Consider the following 17,263-nt stretch of genomic DNA (forward strand, 5'->3'; position numbering starts at 1 on the left):
ATTCTAACCATACTAACCTTTTCAAATTCTCGTTTCTGATTTTTTTTACTTTCCTCTAACTTTCCAACCATGGCATAATGACAATTTTTCTATTTAACTTGAATTCTGATACATTTTGGATTGTAAATTCTTCTTTTCCAAATTTTAAACTACTACACAATCCTTAATGCATATTTACTTGACTCATTTACCTCATTCTTATTCTCCTTTGCCGCTTTGAGTTTTCTTTGTTTAAATTGCCTATTTGCCTCCCTATTTTTATCTATATCCTGGTTTTCCATTTTTTAGGATGTCTGCCTCACAGAGGAAATGAAAAGGCAAGGCTACTGGCAAGCGCAAGAGAGGAGATTCCTCCCAGTCCATCATTGCCCTCATGCATGATTCCTCATGGCGGGAGAAGAACTTTACACAGCAGGAAAAAGCTGACCAGCTGCTCCCTGCAAATGATCCAATAAAATTTGCAAACCGGTACTGTGAGCTGAAGTACCCGACTTTTGCAAACTCTAGGAATCTATACCTGGAGAGAACTCTGAAGATTCCAGAAGCACTTCAGCAGTACACCACTGAGCAAATCAAGCAAAGAGGCTGGTTCTTTCTGGAGAGAACTTTGACAGAGGTCAATGCATCTTGGGTCCGGGAATTCTACTGCAACTACTACATCACCACCCTAGATACAGTGAACCTAAGAGGAAAACAAATTCTAGTCACTGAGGAGGCCTTAGAGGACATTCTCCAGCTCCCAGCCAAGTTCGATCAGCCTGATGGTTATTCAAAGGCTTAGGAGGACATGCGCCTGATGCAGTTTGATTGGGATGCTGTAAAGGCATGGATAGCTCTCGACCCGACTGTTCCTTGGGAGATGGGTCAGGACACCACCATGCCTAGAGGGATCAAGAGGGCGTACTTAAATGATGAGGCTCGGTTATGGCACCAGATCTTGAGTAATTATGTGATGCCGAGTACTCATGAGACGGAGATCCCAGCTGCTATGATCACCCTCCTATGGCGTGTATTGGAGGGTAAGGACCTTTATCTACCATGCTTTATCCGGCATTATATGGCCAGGGTCCACGTCCGAGGCACCCTCCCTTTTCCGTACCTGGTTACACAGCTAGGCCATCGAGCCGACGTGCCATGGGAGGATGCCGATGAGAAACCACCAGCGGCGGACTGCAGAAAGATCATTCCTCACAGCCGGAACTTCCTAGCCTTGGGCTACAGACTACCACCCTTCACTGCTACTGATGAGACAGCCCCACCGTCTGCTAGACCCTCTTCATCCACAGCTGCCACTGCTACCGCTGCTGCTACCACTGCACCTCCACCTACCTCTGAGCCCGTATACCGCCTCGTGCACCGCCTATTCCGACAGCTTGATCAGATGGAGTGCCGTAACCGGCGCCGGTATGAGAGATTGGAGCGTCGCAGCCAGCGACGCTATTCGCATCTGAAGCTGATGATCCGACAGGGTGGTGACATCCCCTCTGAGCCCGACACACCATCAGAGCCATCAGAAGAGGAGGAGGAGGATGAGCACGAGGAGGAGACTCATTTCCAAGAGGAGACCCATCAGCAGGCAGACAAAGAGCAGGCCGCCCCGCATCAGGAGGTTACGCATCAGACAGAGGCTGCAGATCCGGAGATCCCAATCCAGTCAGCACTGCCTCTACAGCAGCCAGACCCTCAGCCCACCACCACCACAGAGCCTCCAGCTACCATCCCTACCAGTGATGACACCCCTTCACACCCGGCTTGACTGAGCATCAGTGACGATGCTTCATTTTAAGTGTGGGGAGGTCACCATCTCTGTCGTTTTATTTTGGTGAACCACTACATCTCTTTTTCTTTCATTTTGGATAATTATCTGTATTTTTTTCTGAGTACTTATACATTACTGCTTTTATGTATTTTTACTATATTTTTGCATTTTGCATTTTTAGTTCATATTTTTAGTTATTTAGTTTAGTTTGCAATTCTGACTTATTAGTGGATTAATTAGTATAGTTTACCCTTTTTAGCATAAGATAGCATAGTTTAATTTGAAATATAAAAAGGAAGTAAGCTAGAAAATTGAACATAACAGATTTAAATCCATAAACCTTGTATATATAGCATTACATCATATAGTTAAGTTGACAACATTTCATCAAGGAGGAACATTAAAACTTTAAAGGCTACCCTAAATAATTTTTTTTATGAGAATAATGGGAATTTTTAACTAAACCTGCATAACATATATGAATGATATATGATGCTTGAGTTAGAGAACACACAGCCTGTGAATATTGAGCTTAATTGTATGGTTGCATTCAAACCATAATTTCATTCCTGTGTGTTTCGTTTCTTTTTATTCAGATGTTCTTTACTTTGCTTTAATCTATATGTCCAATTATAGAATATAGATACATGCCAAAAGAATGATTAAGGCCATCATTTGATTTTAGCTCACTTACCCCAAAATAACCTACCTTTCACATCACCCTTGTTAAAAATCCCTTTTATTCTATTTAGCCACACTACTAGCCTTAAGCAGAAAAACAAAATAAAATCCCAAGTTTAATCCTTGGTTAGCTTAAGATAGAAAATTATGAATAGATTAAAATGTGGGAAACCTATTGGGAACATGGATGATAGAAACAAAAGGGTAGAAAAGTTAAAAGAAATAAAATAAAATTTGGGAAGCATGCTCATGAGAAATCAAAGTGATTCAATTACCATATGCATTAAAAAAAAAAGAGAGAGAGAGAAGTTATTTTTCAGCATTTAATAAAAGGGGATACAAAAGAATTCCCGAATGCAAAATAAAAAGCAATGCATATGGGATAAAAATAAAATTGAAACATGAGCATGTAACAACAAGTGGGATAATATGGGAAAATTGGTAAAGAAGCTTGTTCTACTAAATATGTATGTTAGGTGAGATCTTAGTCTAATTAAGGATTCACTTATTAGCTCACTTAGCCTTATACATATATCCCTACCTTTACCTTGGCCCCATTACAACCTTCATTAAAGACCTCATGACTTTTGGTATGACTGTACTCTATAATTGTTGATTGGTTAGATGAAGAACAAAGTGATAGAAAGTAAGATTAAAAAGAAAAGTAGAGTGAATAAACCCAATAAACACTTAGTGACTAGAGGGTAAACACAAAATCCAGTGAGGGTTCAATAGCTCAACAGCATATATCTGTGCTTAAATTACTAATTGTTTTGCAAGTTTGTACAATATTTCCCATCTCATTTGCTAAAATGCTTTATTATTTAAGGGTTGGCTATATATATATATATATATATATATATATATATATATATATATATATGACTCCTTGAGAATGTGGATTAATTTGACTACATGTAAGCTTTATATATGAGTGGATAAATTGGAATTGCATGACTCATTTAGGTAGATGCATTTAGAATAGGTTGCATTGCATAACATTCCACCACTTTAACCTTACCTTATTCTTTACCTTGGATTTAGCATGAGGACATGCTATTGTTTAAGTGTGGGAAGGTTGATAAACCCATATTTCATGAGTTATTTTGTGCTTAGTTTGAGTGATTTATTCAATCCTTCACCCACTTATTCATATTAATTGCATGGTTTTACTTTTCCTTCCTTATTATGTGATGTATGTGAAAAACATGTTTCCTAAGCTTTAATATTAATTATTTTAATTACCTTTATTTCCATTCGATGCCGTGATTAGTGTGTTGAGTAATTTCAGATTTTCTAAGGCAGAATGACTTAAAGGATGGAAAAGGAAACATACAAAAATGGAAGGAAAGCACAAAATGGAGCTTCTGAAAAAACTGGCATCCACGCGATCGCATGGACGAAGCGATCGCGTGCCAAGCGCGAATCAGCAGCGACGCGGCCGCATGACTGACGCGACCGCGCGCCTTAAGCAGAACGCACATGACGCGGTCGCATGACTGACGTGACCGCGTGGCAAGGAAATGCTCCGAATGACGCAACCACATGACCCACGCGGACGCGTGACAGAGGTCACGCACCATAAATTGCAGAAAATGCTCATAGCGAATTCTGAAGCCCTTTTTGGCCCAAATCCAAGTCCAGAAGGCATAGACCAGAGGTTATGAAGTGGGGGAATGTATCCATTCAGGGAGAGCTCGCCAATTTTCACTTTCCATGATTTAGATTTAGTTTGAGAGAGGTTCTCTCCTCTCTCTCTTAGGATTAGAATTAGGATTTAGGACTTCTCTTAGTTTGTAAGAGTGACTCTCGATCCAGGTTTGATATTTACTTTAATGCTTTTATTCGTTCCTATAAATGTTGCCAACTTGACTTATGAACCCTTTCCATGTTATGATTTGAATTAATGATTATTTGAGGTATTTCAGTTATTGATTGCTTTCTCCTTAATCTGCGTTACCATTGCTTTCCATCTAAGGACATTTTTATTCCAACAATTTTACTTTTTCCTTTTTGGTCTTGGTTAAGAAATTAGTAACTCAACATTATTAAACTCAGCATAATTGATAATCGTTATCTTGCTAATTAAACTGAACTTCAATAATCCCAACTTATTCTTAGGCAATAAACAGGATTCGAAGGTCAAACTAATTAGTCCCTTGACTTTCCTTTACTTTAGTAAAGGTTAACTAAGTGGAATTTAGATTCAACTTTCATTATTGTTGAGAGAGATAACTAAGTTGGACTTCCAATTTCTCTTACCTTGCCAAAAGTTGCTTTACAGTATTTATTTATTTTAATTGCTATCCACTTTACTTGTCATTCAAATCACTTGCTTCTCACCTTCTAAACCCCGATTACAACCTTTATAGCCAATAATAAGAACATACTTCCTTGCAGTTCCTTGAGAAGACGACCCGAGGTTTGAATACTCGGTTAACAATTTTTAAGGGGTTTGTTACTTGTGACACCCAAAACGTTTGTATGAAAGGACTTTTGAAGGTTTAGAAACTATACTTGCAACGAGGATTTATCCGCGAATTTCTAGACCACGCAAAAGTTTCTCTCATCAGACCCAACGATAAACCCAATTATAATTTTACTCTTGAGCATTCCAACTCAAGGTTCTCCTTTCAACCAGCTCCCAATCAAGTTATGGAACTACTCACTCATTATGATTGTAAACTTCACAAAATAAGAAAGGGAAATAAAGGAAGACATGATAAATAATAATAAAAAAGATCAATTGAAAATGAAAATAGTTCTTGTATCAATAATCTATAAAAATAATCCAATAGTAATTCTGAACAAATTAAAGATATGAAAGAGTAAGTTACAAGTAAGGAAACAAACTAGAATGATGAAGTCTTGGCGGAGGTAATAACTCTTTTCAATATCCCAATCCAAAAAGCAATAAAAACAAAATCCTAAGAACTATGAATGTGTAGAGAGAAAACCTAGAGGTAGAGTAAATTCAGATCTAAAACTAAAAATCTTGCGGAATGAATCTCTCTCTAGTTTCTGCATGTTCCTTGGCTCTAATTTGCTTTTCTGGGCCGAAAACTCGGTCAAAACATGGCCCAAAATCACCCCAGTGAATTTTGCAGATTCTGCAGATCGTGCACGTCATGCGATCGCGTCATCCACGCGTTCGTGTCATCCAGCGTTTTGTCTTGCCACGCGTGCGCGTCGTCCACGCCTTCGCGTCACTTGTGCAGTTTCCAATTCACGCATTCGCGTCATGCACGCGAGCGCGTCACTCCGATTTCTCCACTTCGCGTGGTTGCGTGAGCCATGCGTCCACGTCGCTTCTCGCTGGTCATCTCCTTAATTTCTTGTGTTCCTTCCATTTTTGCAAGCCTCCTTTCCAATCTCCAAGTCATTCATGCCCTATAAAGCCTGAAACACTTAACACACAGGTCACGACATCGAATGGAATAAAGGAGAATTAAAATACATAATTAAAAGTCTCTAGGAAGCAAGTTTTTAACCATGGAGTAATTTTTGGAAGGAGTTGTAAACACATGCTAATTATATGAATAAGTGGGTAAAGATTTGATAAAACCACACAATTAAACACAATATAGACCATAAAATAATGGTTTATCACGCATGTTCCAGAGATAGGATCCTGTTCACAATGTGTAGAATGACAGGCTTGTCAGCGAAGACAACTCTCATGCCAGGTGAGAGGCCTTCAGTGGGGATTTTCTTATCCCTCCAGCCTTTAGGTACTTTCTTCTTACTACCCTTCATCCCAAATCTTGATGATGGTTGCCCAACACCAAACTTCAAATTGGTGTCTGGGGTCTCTATTAGGCTCTGTACTGAGAGGAGTGGTTGAAGCATTTCATTCTTGTTAGTGGTGCTTTCTTCTACTGAGGTAGAGTGAGGCTTATGAACCTTGAATACAAAGCAATCCTCATCCAATTGCAAGACTAGCTCTCCTCTGTCTACATCAATCATAGCCTTGGCTGTAGCTAGGAAAGGTCTTCCAAGGATGATGGATTCATCCTCCTTCTCTCAAGTGTCCAGGATTATAAAATTAGCAGGGATGTAAAGGTCTTCAACATTTAGCAAGACATCCTCTACCAGTCCATAAGCCTTTTTCATGGACTTGTCTGCCATCTCTAGTGAGATTCTTGCACCTTGTACCTCAAAGATTCCTAGTCTCTCCATTACAGAGAGAGGCATGAGATTTATGCTTGACCCTAGGTCACACAGAGCCTTATCAAAGGTCATGGTGCCTATGGTACAAGGGATTAAAATGCGTCTAGGATCCGACTTCTTCTGAGGTAACTTCTACTAAACATAGGCATTGAGTTCCTTGGTGAGCACTGAAGGTTCTTCCTCCAATGGCTCTGTGCCAAATAGCTTGGCATTCAGCTTCATCAGAAGACCTAGGTACCGAGTAACTTGCTCCTCCCTAGTTTCCTCCCCCAAATTAGAGGAAGAGTACTCTTCAGATTCTAGAATTCTTAACCAAGCATTCAAGGGAACTTCAATGGGCTCCTCATGAACCTTTGGTTCCATCAGTTCTTTAATAGGGAAGTTCTCAGTGGGTTGAGGGTTGCCAACTATCTCTATTGTGGCGTTCAATGCCAGGACTTGTGTTTCTTTGGCCGTTGAACGCCCATCATGCATCCCTTTACTAGCGTTCAACGCCAGATGTGATGCTTCTTTGGGCGTTGAACGCCCAGTAAGGCCTTCCTTACTGGCGTTCAACGTCAGGAATGGTGCTTTTATGGGTGTTGAACACCTAGTATGGGCTTCCTCACTGGCATTCTACGCCACTGATGACACCTCCTTAGACGTTGAACGCCCAGTAAGGACCTCCATTTTCATGATGGCTCTCCAGATTCGGCCTTCACTTCTATAGTGATGGCTTTACATTCTTCTCTTGGGTTTACATCAGTGTTGCTAGAAAGAATGTTAGGAGGAGCTCAGGGATTCTCTTGCTCAGGTGACCAACTTATACCTCAAAATTTCTAATGGAGGACCTTGTTTCAATTATGGAACTATGAGTGGTCTTAGAGAGGTTGGAGACTGTAGTGACTAAGTTAGAAAGGATATGCCTAGGAGTCTCCATATGTTCCTGAAAAGATGGAAATGGTGGTCTATTATTGATCCCATTTTGGTTTCTTCCACCTTGATTATTGTTGAAGCCTTATTGAGGCTTCTATTGATCATTCCATGAAAAGTTAGCATGATTTCTCCATGATTGATTATAGGTGTTTCTATAGGGTTCTTCCATGTAATTCACCACTTCCATTGTAGGTTGATCTGGATCATAAGCTTCTCCTTCATAGGAGGCTTCTTGCGTGCTGCCAGTTGCAGCTAGTGATCCAATCAAATGCTAATAGATCATATTGACCTATTAGGTCAAGTATTTGTTCTGAGCCAATATGGCATTCAGAGTATCAACTTCCATGGTTCTTCTTTTCTGAGCTACCCCCTTATTCACAGTGTTTCTCTCAGAAGTGTACATGAATTGGTTATTAGCAACCATTTCAATGAGTTCCTATGCCTCTACAGACATCTTCTTCAAGTGGAGTGATCCACCAGCAGAATGATCCAATTACATCTTGGAAATCTCAGATAGACCATCATAGAAGATTCCTAGGATAGACCATTCTGAAAGCATGTTAGGAGGACACCTCCTGATCAGTTGCTTGTATCTTTCCCAAGCTTCATAGAGGGATTCACCCTCTCTTTGTCTGAAGGTTTGTACTTCCACCCTGAGCTTGCTCATTTTCTGAGGTGGAAAAACTTGGCCAAGAAAGCATTGACCAACTTTTCCCAAGAAACTAGGCTTTCCTTTGGTTGAGAATCCAACCATATCCTAGCTCTGTCTCTAACAGAAAAGGTGCAATACCCTAATTACCCTAAACCTACCTCGCGTTATAAAGAAAAAGTTAATCAAAGGTTACGACGGTTCTAAGCTCATACATGTAATATATAGAAAGAAATAATATACTCTAGAAGCCCGATGAAGGATATAGCTCAAAAATAGGATTTGAAAAGCGCAAAACGTACTCACGAATCTACAACTTAACGCACAAGATGTATATATAATATAACAAAAGATAGGAGTATAATAGTATAAGAATCTAACAACGACTCACGAAATTTAAGCCGGCTAGTTATATACAGACCATACAGAAGTTTAGAAGTTAAAACAGCTTATACAATTTTTCTCTCAAAACAAGCCTCTATACAAAAGTAAAATACAACAGATGAGAGATATAAACAAAATAATCAAAAGACATCCAAAACAGATAAGAATTCTCTGCTTCTGTCACCATCCAAGAAACTTACCGAGGTGGGTTGCGACCTGCATCTGAAAAACAACAACAGAATATGGTATGAGAACCGAAGGTTCTCAGCATGGTAACAGTGCCCAGTGATGAAAGATATAAGATTCCGGGACGCCAGAGGCAATCCTAGAACTTCATATCCATCACAAGATTCATCTTAAAGCATAACTTAAAACTTAACATGAATAAAAAGGTAATCTAACTTAATGAATTTTCTAACTAACAACTCTCCGCTGTCCCACAGCCTTCACCAGCCTATCCTCCATGCGATCCCATCGCCACCGCCTTCCGAGCCTCCTCAATCCCAGTAGAAAGCATAATTAATTTCAATGCAAGTAAAACACAAGTATAGGTATATATATCAAGTAATTCAAATAGGCAATTAGGCATGTTATACAATTAGGCAAACAATTACAAGTCGGCAAAGCATATAAACAGATAGAAGATGCACATGATGAATGCCTGTCCTACTGGCTGTGATATCACATTGTTGGTTCAACTGCCAACCCAACACATCTCCATGCAGATGTCACCATTCGGAATCATCATCGGGAACACCCGAGATATGGTGCTCAGAATACCGTCCAGGATTTTGTGCCTGTACACTCTATTGATCCGAAGGGATGCGAGCGGGATACTCTTGCCACGGACCTCACGTCTCAATGCAAGCGGGACGAACCACTGCCCTTACACTGCTACCGCGACCTTGACAGGTGGGATCCGACCGCTATCCCTGCCGGGCACATAGCGTCTCAACAAACCTCAGTATTAAACAATAGTTCAGTGGTTTTCAGAAAACATTTTTCAGTATAGTATGGAACCATTATTTCATTTCGAGTCCTTGACTCATCTCAACCACTGACAATTCAACATTTCCATTCCAAACTCAATAGTTCGTCACTTTCTCAATTTACTTTCATTAATCATCAATTCATTACTCTTCCTTCTCTCTCAACCAAACCCATCCTCAGTACACTAGAAACCTAAGCCTCCATTCTCTAACTTTTTGAAATAATTAACAATTAATTCCACTTAAGACTTTTCCCATGTTTTGATACCCAAAAATAAGCCCGAGAACCTTAAAAAGGTGTCACAGAAGTTTTCAAGCACGTTGGAAAGGTGAAATAGTTGAAAACAAAGTTGTAGTTGGAAAACAGGACATGTGCGTATGCACAGGGGTGTGCGTGCGCACGCCCAAGAGATTTTTCAAAAAGTGTGCGTATGCATAGAGGTGTGCGTACACACAGGTACAAATTTTTACAATTCTATTCGCTCACACAAGGCGTGCTAGTGCCCTCAACAGAATGCACCTTCCAACGTGTGCGTGCGCACAGTGCTATACGTGCGCACAGGTTGTAATGCTTCATTGCTTATGTGCGTGCACAGGTTGTGCTAGCGCTCTCAACAAAAGGCTTTCCCCTTTGTGTGTGTACACACAAGGCTGTGTGTCCACACAGGTTCGAAAAATCATAGGGGTGTGCATGCGCACAGGGCTGTGCCTGCGCACACAAACCAGAAATCACAAAATTCTGCAACATTGCAGAATTTCAGATTTTGACACCAAACTTTGAATGATCATAACTTCCTCTACAAAAATCCAAATTTTACAAACTTTATATCAATTTGAAGAATTTTCAATGAACTTTAATTCGAAGTAAGTTTCAACCAATTTTGAAAACTGAGGCACAAGTAATGACCCATCAAAGTTCACTAAAAACCAGTTTTTACCAAATTTTCACAAGTACTAAATTTTTTTCCAAATTCTCAACCAACATCAAATCCAAACAATACCAAACTCCAATTTACATCACAATCTACCTTCTAGGGCCATAATTAACCATTCCAATTTTTTGAATGAAATTTAATTCTAAACAAGTTTCAACCTATTTTGAAAACTGAGGCACAAGTTATGACCCGTCAAAGTTCACTAAAAACCAGTTTTTACCAAATTTTCACAAGTACTCAATTTTTTTCCAAATTCTCAACCAACATTAAACCAAAACAATACCAAACTCCAATTTACATCACAATCTATCCTCTAGGACCATAATTCACCATTCATACCAATTTTTCCACCCACATTTCTATATCATCAACCTCAACATCACATATATCACACTAAATCATTTTTCAATCCACACAATCATCCATCATCATTATATCATTCACAATCATCATACTTAACTCATTTAACCTCAATCTCACTCTTCAACATCAATTTATCAACATTAATAATCACAATTCATCATAATAGCCAAAGCTCATCAATTCATCATGCATCATATCTCAACAATTCCAACAACCAACTTAATTCAATCCTCTCCTATAGGTCACTAGCCTAAGTGTCCAGAAATATTATATATTACATAGAGGAAACCAAAACCATACCTTGGCCCATTCCCAATATGAACCAAAACCCCAAATGAGTGCAATTTAAGCTTTCCACCACAAGCAAGCCACCAATCCAACTCCAACAAACACCAACAAGCTCCAACAATTGCCAATAACCACAACTTCAAGCTATAATACACATAATTCATAACCAATCAACCTAGGGTTCAACTTAATCACAATTTCACAATTTTAAGAATAACTTACCTTACCTAACAGTTTTGGAGGCCAAACCCAAAGGTAATCAAAGGCTAGAGCGTACCTAAACACCCAAAATCACAAAAATTCATTCAATACAAAACCCTAAGAATTTGAAATTTTGGACGGAAGAACTGAGAGGGATTTCATGACTTTATTACCAGTTTATTGGGTGGGTTTTGTAGAGCTCTTCACGAGTATCATGTGGCCGCAAACGGTGCGGCGATCGGAGCTCCGTAGCTCAGGTTATGAGCCTGAGAAGATGAGGATGAATAGTGTTAATGGGGGTTTCTTCTCCTTCTCTTCTCAGCTGGTGTATGTGTGTTTAATGGCTGGTGGGTTCATTTAATGAACCCTTATATATGTTGGGCTTGGGCCCAACTTGGGCCCAGTCTAACCTGTTAGCGTTTTTAGCCCGTTTGGCCTAACTTTGGGCCAAACCTTTAAAATTAACGCCCGATTTTTGACTTTAATTATTTTTCTAAGGTTTTCTACTGCTTTTTACTTTTTCTCGTATAGTACCGGGCAGATTTAAAACTGTTCGACCGGTTCAACTGTCGGTTCGAGGTTTTTTTCGGTTTTTCGCAGAAAATACATTTTAAATCTACTGAGTCCAAAAATTGTAACAACCCTGATTTTCGAGTACATGAGATCTTTTCTGAAAGTACGGATTTCTCCGGAAGATCAGTAAAGGGAACACCTCTGCTATATCATCAAGCATCTCAATCCTCATTATCATTATGTCATCTTTAAGCTAGAACCTCCTTTGAGGCAAGCTCGATAATACAATCGCGAAGAACCTAGTTTTTGAACCGTATCGGTTGGCAGTTTTGATTCTGATTTTCGTAAATAGTCTCTGTTTGACGAACCGGACGCGATTCATGAGAGGAGAGAGATAATAGTATAATATTATCATTATATTAGTATTAGAAAATTCTTGAATGACATTATAAGGTTATCTGGTCTGTTTTTGTTAAAAACAGAAAATCGGTTTAACCGGGTTTACGGTTTACTGGTGCAGCTTAGCACCAGCACTCTCTGATGAATTTAGCAATGCTAAGACCTCATTATAAATGTTCTATTCTCATAATAAATATGTTACTAGTGTCATTTATGCTAGTAGCTCAGAAAATAATTTTTAGAGATGTTTTTACGAGTGTTCCAGTACACCTAGTTTTAGTAGTTGTACACCAGAGATATTTTAATATTATTTTAATCCACCTCCAAGCCAACCAATCACAACTCACCTTACACCCCCAATACCTCCAAGGCTGTCTCATTTCATCATTTTGGCCGAAAATAACAAGAGAGAAAAGATTGAAACTTTCATGAACACTTAATCTTCAAAGCTTGATTTCTTCTGAACTAAAACTCAAATCAAAACTCCGTTTTCACCAAAATGATCCTCTCTTCTTCCTCTACATAACCATGTAACTTATCAAGGATGGAAATAAGGTGAGATGGCTGTCTCCCTCCCATTTGAATTCGGTTTTCAAGGAAAACCATGCAAAACATGTGTTTTCTTGATGTTCTTCCTTAGGAATCATGCTTAACTTGACTTGAGGGCCAAGAAACGTGAATTTCCAGCAAGTCTAAGGTGAGATATCTCTTCCTAACATACTGAGTGAGATTTGGTCAGTTGAGAGTTTTTGGATTTAAAGTTGTTCTTGATGTGATTTAGGCGGAAAAAGTGCTTAAGGACCACCTGAAAGTTTAACCAAATTAGGAGTAGCAAAACCAGGTAGGGATTGACGAATTTAATCTTGATTGATTGTGTTTGAGTTGTGTGATTATGATATGTTTTGGCTGTGCTTGAAATTGATTGTTTGTATGAGTAATTCTTGTTGAAATTTTGGTAAAAATTTGATGAAATTTGATGAAATTCAAGCTATGAATGTGTGTTCTTGTGGCTGCTGGAAAACGAAATCCTAGAGCTTAAATTGAGGTTTAATTTGTGTTAAAATCATGTAGAAAAGATGGGATTTTAGTGGCTGGAAATTTATTTTGAATTATGGTAAAAATCGGTTGCTGAAAAGACTGAAAAACGGGTAAAAACAGAGAAAGAATCTGAAGAATTTATGAAGAACATGAAGAACACTTTGAGTGTGATGAAGAACAATGAAGAACACCTTTTTGATTCATAAAAGGGCAAGGAAGTAATTAATTTGGTGTTTGAGGGGTTATATGGTAATTTTTGAAAGTTAGGGTGGTAAAAGTAGAAATATTAAAAGTTACGGGTGGTAAAAAGTGAATTTTAAAGGTTAAAGGTTAAAGTAAAGTTAATTTTCGAAAATTTAATAATAAAATAATAAATAATAATAAAATATTAAATAATAATATTTAATCAAAAATAATATTTTAATAAAAATAATAAAATAATGCAGAAAAGGCAGTTTTCTGTAAAAGCTTTAGAAAGACAACTTTAAGCGCAGAATCTCATAATTACCTTCATAAAACACTTAGGGAGTGGTAAGAACATATTAGTGAGGCAAAGATAAAGGAAAGATAAAAAGTTAAAGAACAGATAAAAACCAAAGAAAAAGTCTGTAAAGTTTTAATGAAAGAAAAACAGACAGAGACTAGTAAACGAACTAGGGCAACTTAGTTAGTACTTGAGTCACGACTAGGGTTAGGTATTATATGAAAAGTTAAACTGTTTCAGTATAGACTTAATGAACCTATACTTGGGACAGACTAACTATTCATACCGAAATTTACATAAGCTTTAAATACATACGTTAAATAGAGAAATTAGAGCAGAGTAGAAAGATACAGAGAAAAGAGAAACCAGAACAGAGTAAAGAGATATAAAGAGAAGAGTATAAGAATAAAGAGTTAAGCCATGTAGCATGATGTTCGGTTGGATGTTCATCTGCTGCTTTTCCATTGGCCCTAGAGGTCCTGTAGGCCCAAGTTCACCTACAGTGAGTTGTTATTCCTGTAGGCCGAAGTTCACCTGCAGTGAATATCAATTGTGTATCTCAGGGTGTTGCTCCTGTAGGCCGAAGTTTACCTACAGAGAGTTGTGATACCTGTAAGCCGAAGTTCACTTACAGGGGCGCTATTTCTGTAAGCCGAAGTTCACTTACAGAGGTGTTATTTCTGTAGGCCCAAGAGATGTGTTTATTCATTTGTTACGTTAAGGCAACTCCAGATATACTTGTATAATCATCTGCTGTAGAGAGGCAGTCAGATAGATAATGGTGTGATCACTGAAAACGCTTTCCTATGGTACAGATCCCTATTTTATTTTTGTAAGGCAGAGGGGTTATTTCCTGCTACAGAAGTACCGTGACCACCTGTTCCATTTCTGTAGTGGCAGAGGGGTTATTTCCTGTATACAGAAGGTGTGTCGGCATACATCCCTGCAGTGGCAGATGTGTTATTTCCTGCGTTCAGTGGACCCTGTGGTGGCAGAGGGGTTATTTCCTGTACACAGGGGTATAGCCAATAGGAAAGCCTTATCCAGACAGAGGTTGCTGGATAACGTCGGGAGCGGGTTAGTAACTGACAGATGAGCTCATTACCTGCACTAGGGCTAGACATGCATCATTCTTGTCTGCGCATCATTCTCTGTTGCATTCCTTTCTGTGTGTGGTTTATTTCTTTATGTTTTTCTGCTTGCATACTATTTCGGTGTTTTATTGTATTCTTTTGTTTGTGTTCTACTTTCTATTGCCTCTACTTTCTCGTTCTATCTTTATCTTCTGTTTACTGCTTCGCTGTATTATGTTATTTGTTTGCTAATCGACCCCAAGTAAATGAACGTAACTAATAACCCCGACCCTACTAAGAACTCCCCAGTTCTTACCCCTTCTCTCTCCCTTCCCCCTTCAGATGGAAGTAAGAGTACCTTACCATAGTTCGCTGATGACTGTTCGCAAGAAGAGGATTCTGCTCTATATAGTCATCGGAGTCTAGGGTAAATATCGTTCTCTGTTTACATGTATATACTGTGAGACCAGCCAACGTCTGCACCCCGTTCGTATGCGCACTTTAACCTAAATCCTGTGTACGAGATTCCTATTGTGTGGCTACTTCATGAGGTACCAGAGAGACGTCTTATGGAAAAGTCTGATCGTGCAGAGGAGTAGCAGATGATGTTCTATTTTTTGATGACGTTCTACTTGACTTGAGTTTTGAAGACCTAGAACGTAGTTTCCCTCGCTTTAGTAGTTTAGAGGGACTAGGTGAGTATAGAGTCTAGGCTAGCCTGGGCGCCAGCTGAGGGACTTCTTGAACAGGTCAGGGCTTGGGATGTTGTATATATATATGTATATAGTTATTATCTAGCTATATCTAGGGGTATTCTAACTAAAACTATATACTATAATAAAGGCTGAATCACTGAATGTTGTTAACTACTTGAGATGTATTTATGTGTGGTTGTTTATAACTGTTTTATCTGCTATCAGTTGTGAATTGCTTATGAATGATTTCGTCTATTAATCCAAATGTTTTTTTAAAAAAAAAGTACCTCGTAAAATAACTACGCTTTTAACAACGAATCAGGCTCATATAATAAATAATAGATAATAGATAGGTAGACAAGTTGGTAGCGCTTAGTTTCTAGTATGATCATGACGTACCAGAAATTGGGTCGTTACAATTTGGTATCAGAGCGGTTCGTTCCCAGTAAAGCCTGGGGAGTGGACTGACTATGCTTCATTGCATACTCTGTTGTATGTCTCATGCGTATAGGATATCCCAGTGATATATGTTGCATGATTATCTCTGTGTTTTCATTTTGGGAATGTTCACACTTGACTTGAAGTGTTAAGACTGATCACCTTAACAATGATTGTTTGGTGTGAACAAGACTATAATGGGTTAACAGAGACGAGGCGTACGGGAAGGAATTCCTAATGTTAACTACGAGAGGGAATAGGAAACGTTTATGGCTACCATGAACAACGTGGCTGAAGTAGTGCGTGAAGCTGCTGTAGCAGCGGCTAGGGCTGTTGAACGTCTCGGAGTGAGAATGGAAACGAGAATGAATACGGAAAAGATAATGGGAATGATGAGAACAACTTAGGGCATCCTGGAAGACCTATGACCCTAGCGACCTTTCTGAAGGTTAATCCGCCTAAGTTCAAGGGTACACTCGTTGCAACTGACACTGATAACTGGTTTCGAGGTATTAAACGATCACTGAGAGCGCAGCATGTTCCGGAAGGACAACACGTGGAGTTTGCTACTTATATGCTCGAGGGAGAAGCTGAGTACTGGTGGCAAGGGATACAGCGACTGCTACAACGTAATGAAGGTGACATTCCTTGGGATATTTTTAAAGATGATTTCTACAAGAAATATTTTCCAAGAGCAGTGCGTGATGCTAAAGAGATAGAGCTTATGCAGCTGAGGCAAGGGGGTATGACTGTTGCTGAGTATGCTCGTAATTTCGATGACTTGTGTCGTTTCTCTAAGATATGTCAAGGGAGTCCTACTGACTTTGAAGAATGGAAGTGCTTGAAGTTTGAAGGAGGCCTTCGTGATGATCTGATGAGTTCAATAGTTCCGCTGGAGATACGTAATTTTGCTGAATTAGTCAACAAGAGTAAGTTAGTAGAAGAATGTATTAAGAAAGTGAATGTGGCCAAGGTGAGTTGCCAAGGATTTCCACCAAGGCGTCTTAGTAATCATCAGGCAGCTGGGAGAAGGGTGCATTTTAAAGCGCGTGGCATACGACAACATAAGAATCTACAAGTTGGTAACATTACTGCTCGCCGTACGGGTAAGAATGGAGGTAAAGCAAGGCAATGCAACGGTGAACGAGCCCATCAGGCTTACATAAACACTGCATGTAAGCAATGCGGAAAAGAGCATGATAACAGGTCTTGCCAGTTTGGATCATCTAACTGCTATGCTTGTGGAGAACTTGGACATATTGCCAAGGATTGTCCGAAGGGATTTACTC

This window comes from Arachis hypogaea, chromosome 17 (assembly GCF_003086295.3).
Source record: "Arachis hypogaea cultivar Tifrunner chromosome 17, arahy.Tifrunner.gnm2.J5K5, whole genome shotgun sequence".
Lineage (NCBI taxonomy): Eukaryota > Viridiplantae > Streptophyta > Magnoliopsida > Fabales > Fabaceae > Arachis > Arachis hypogaea.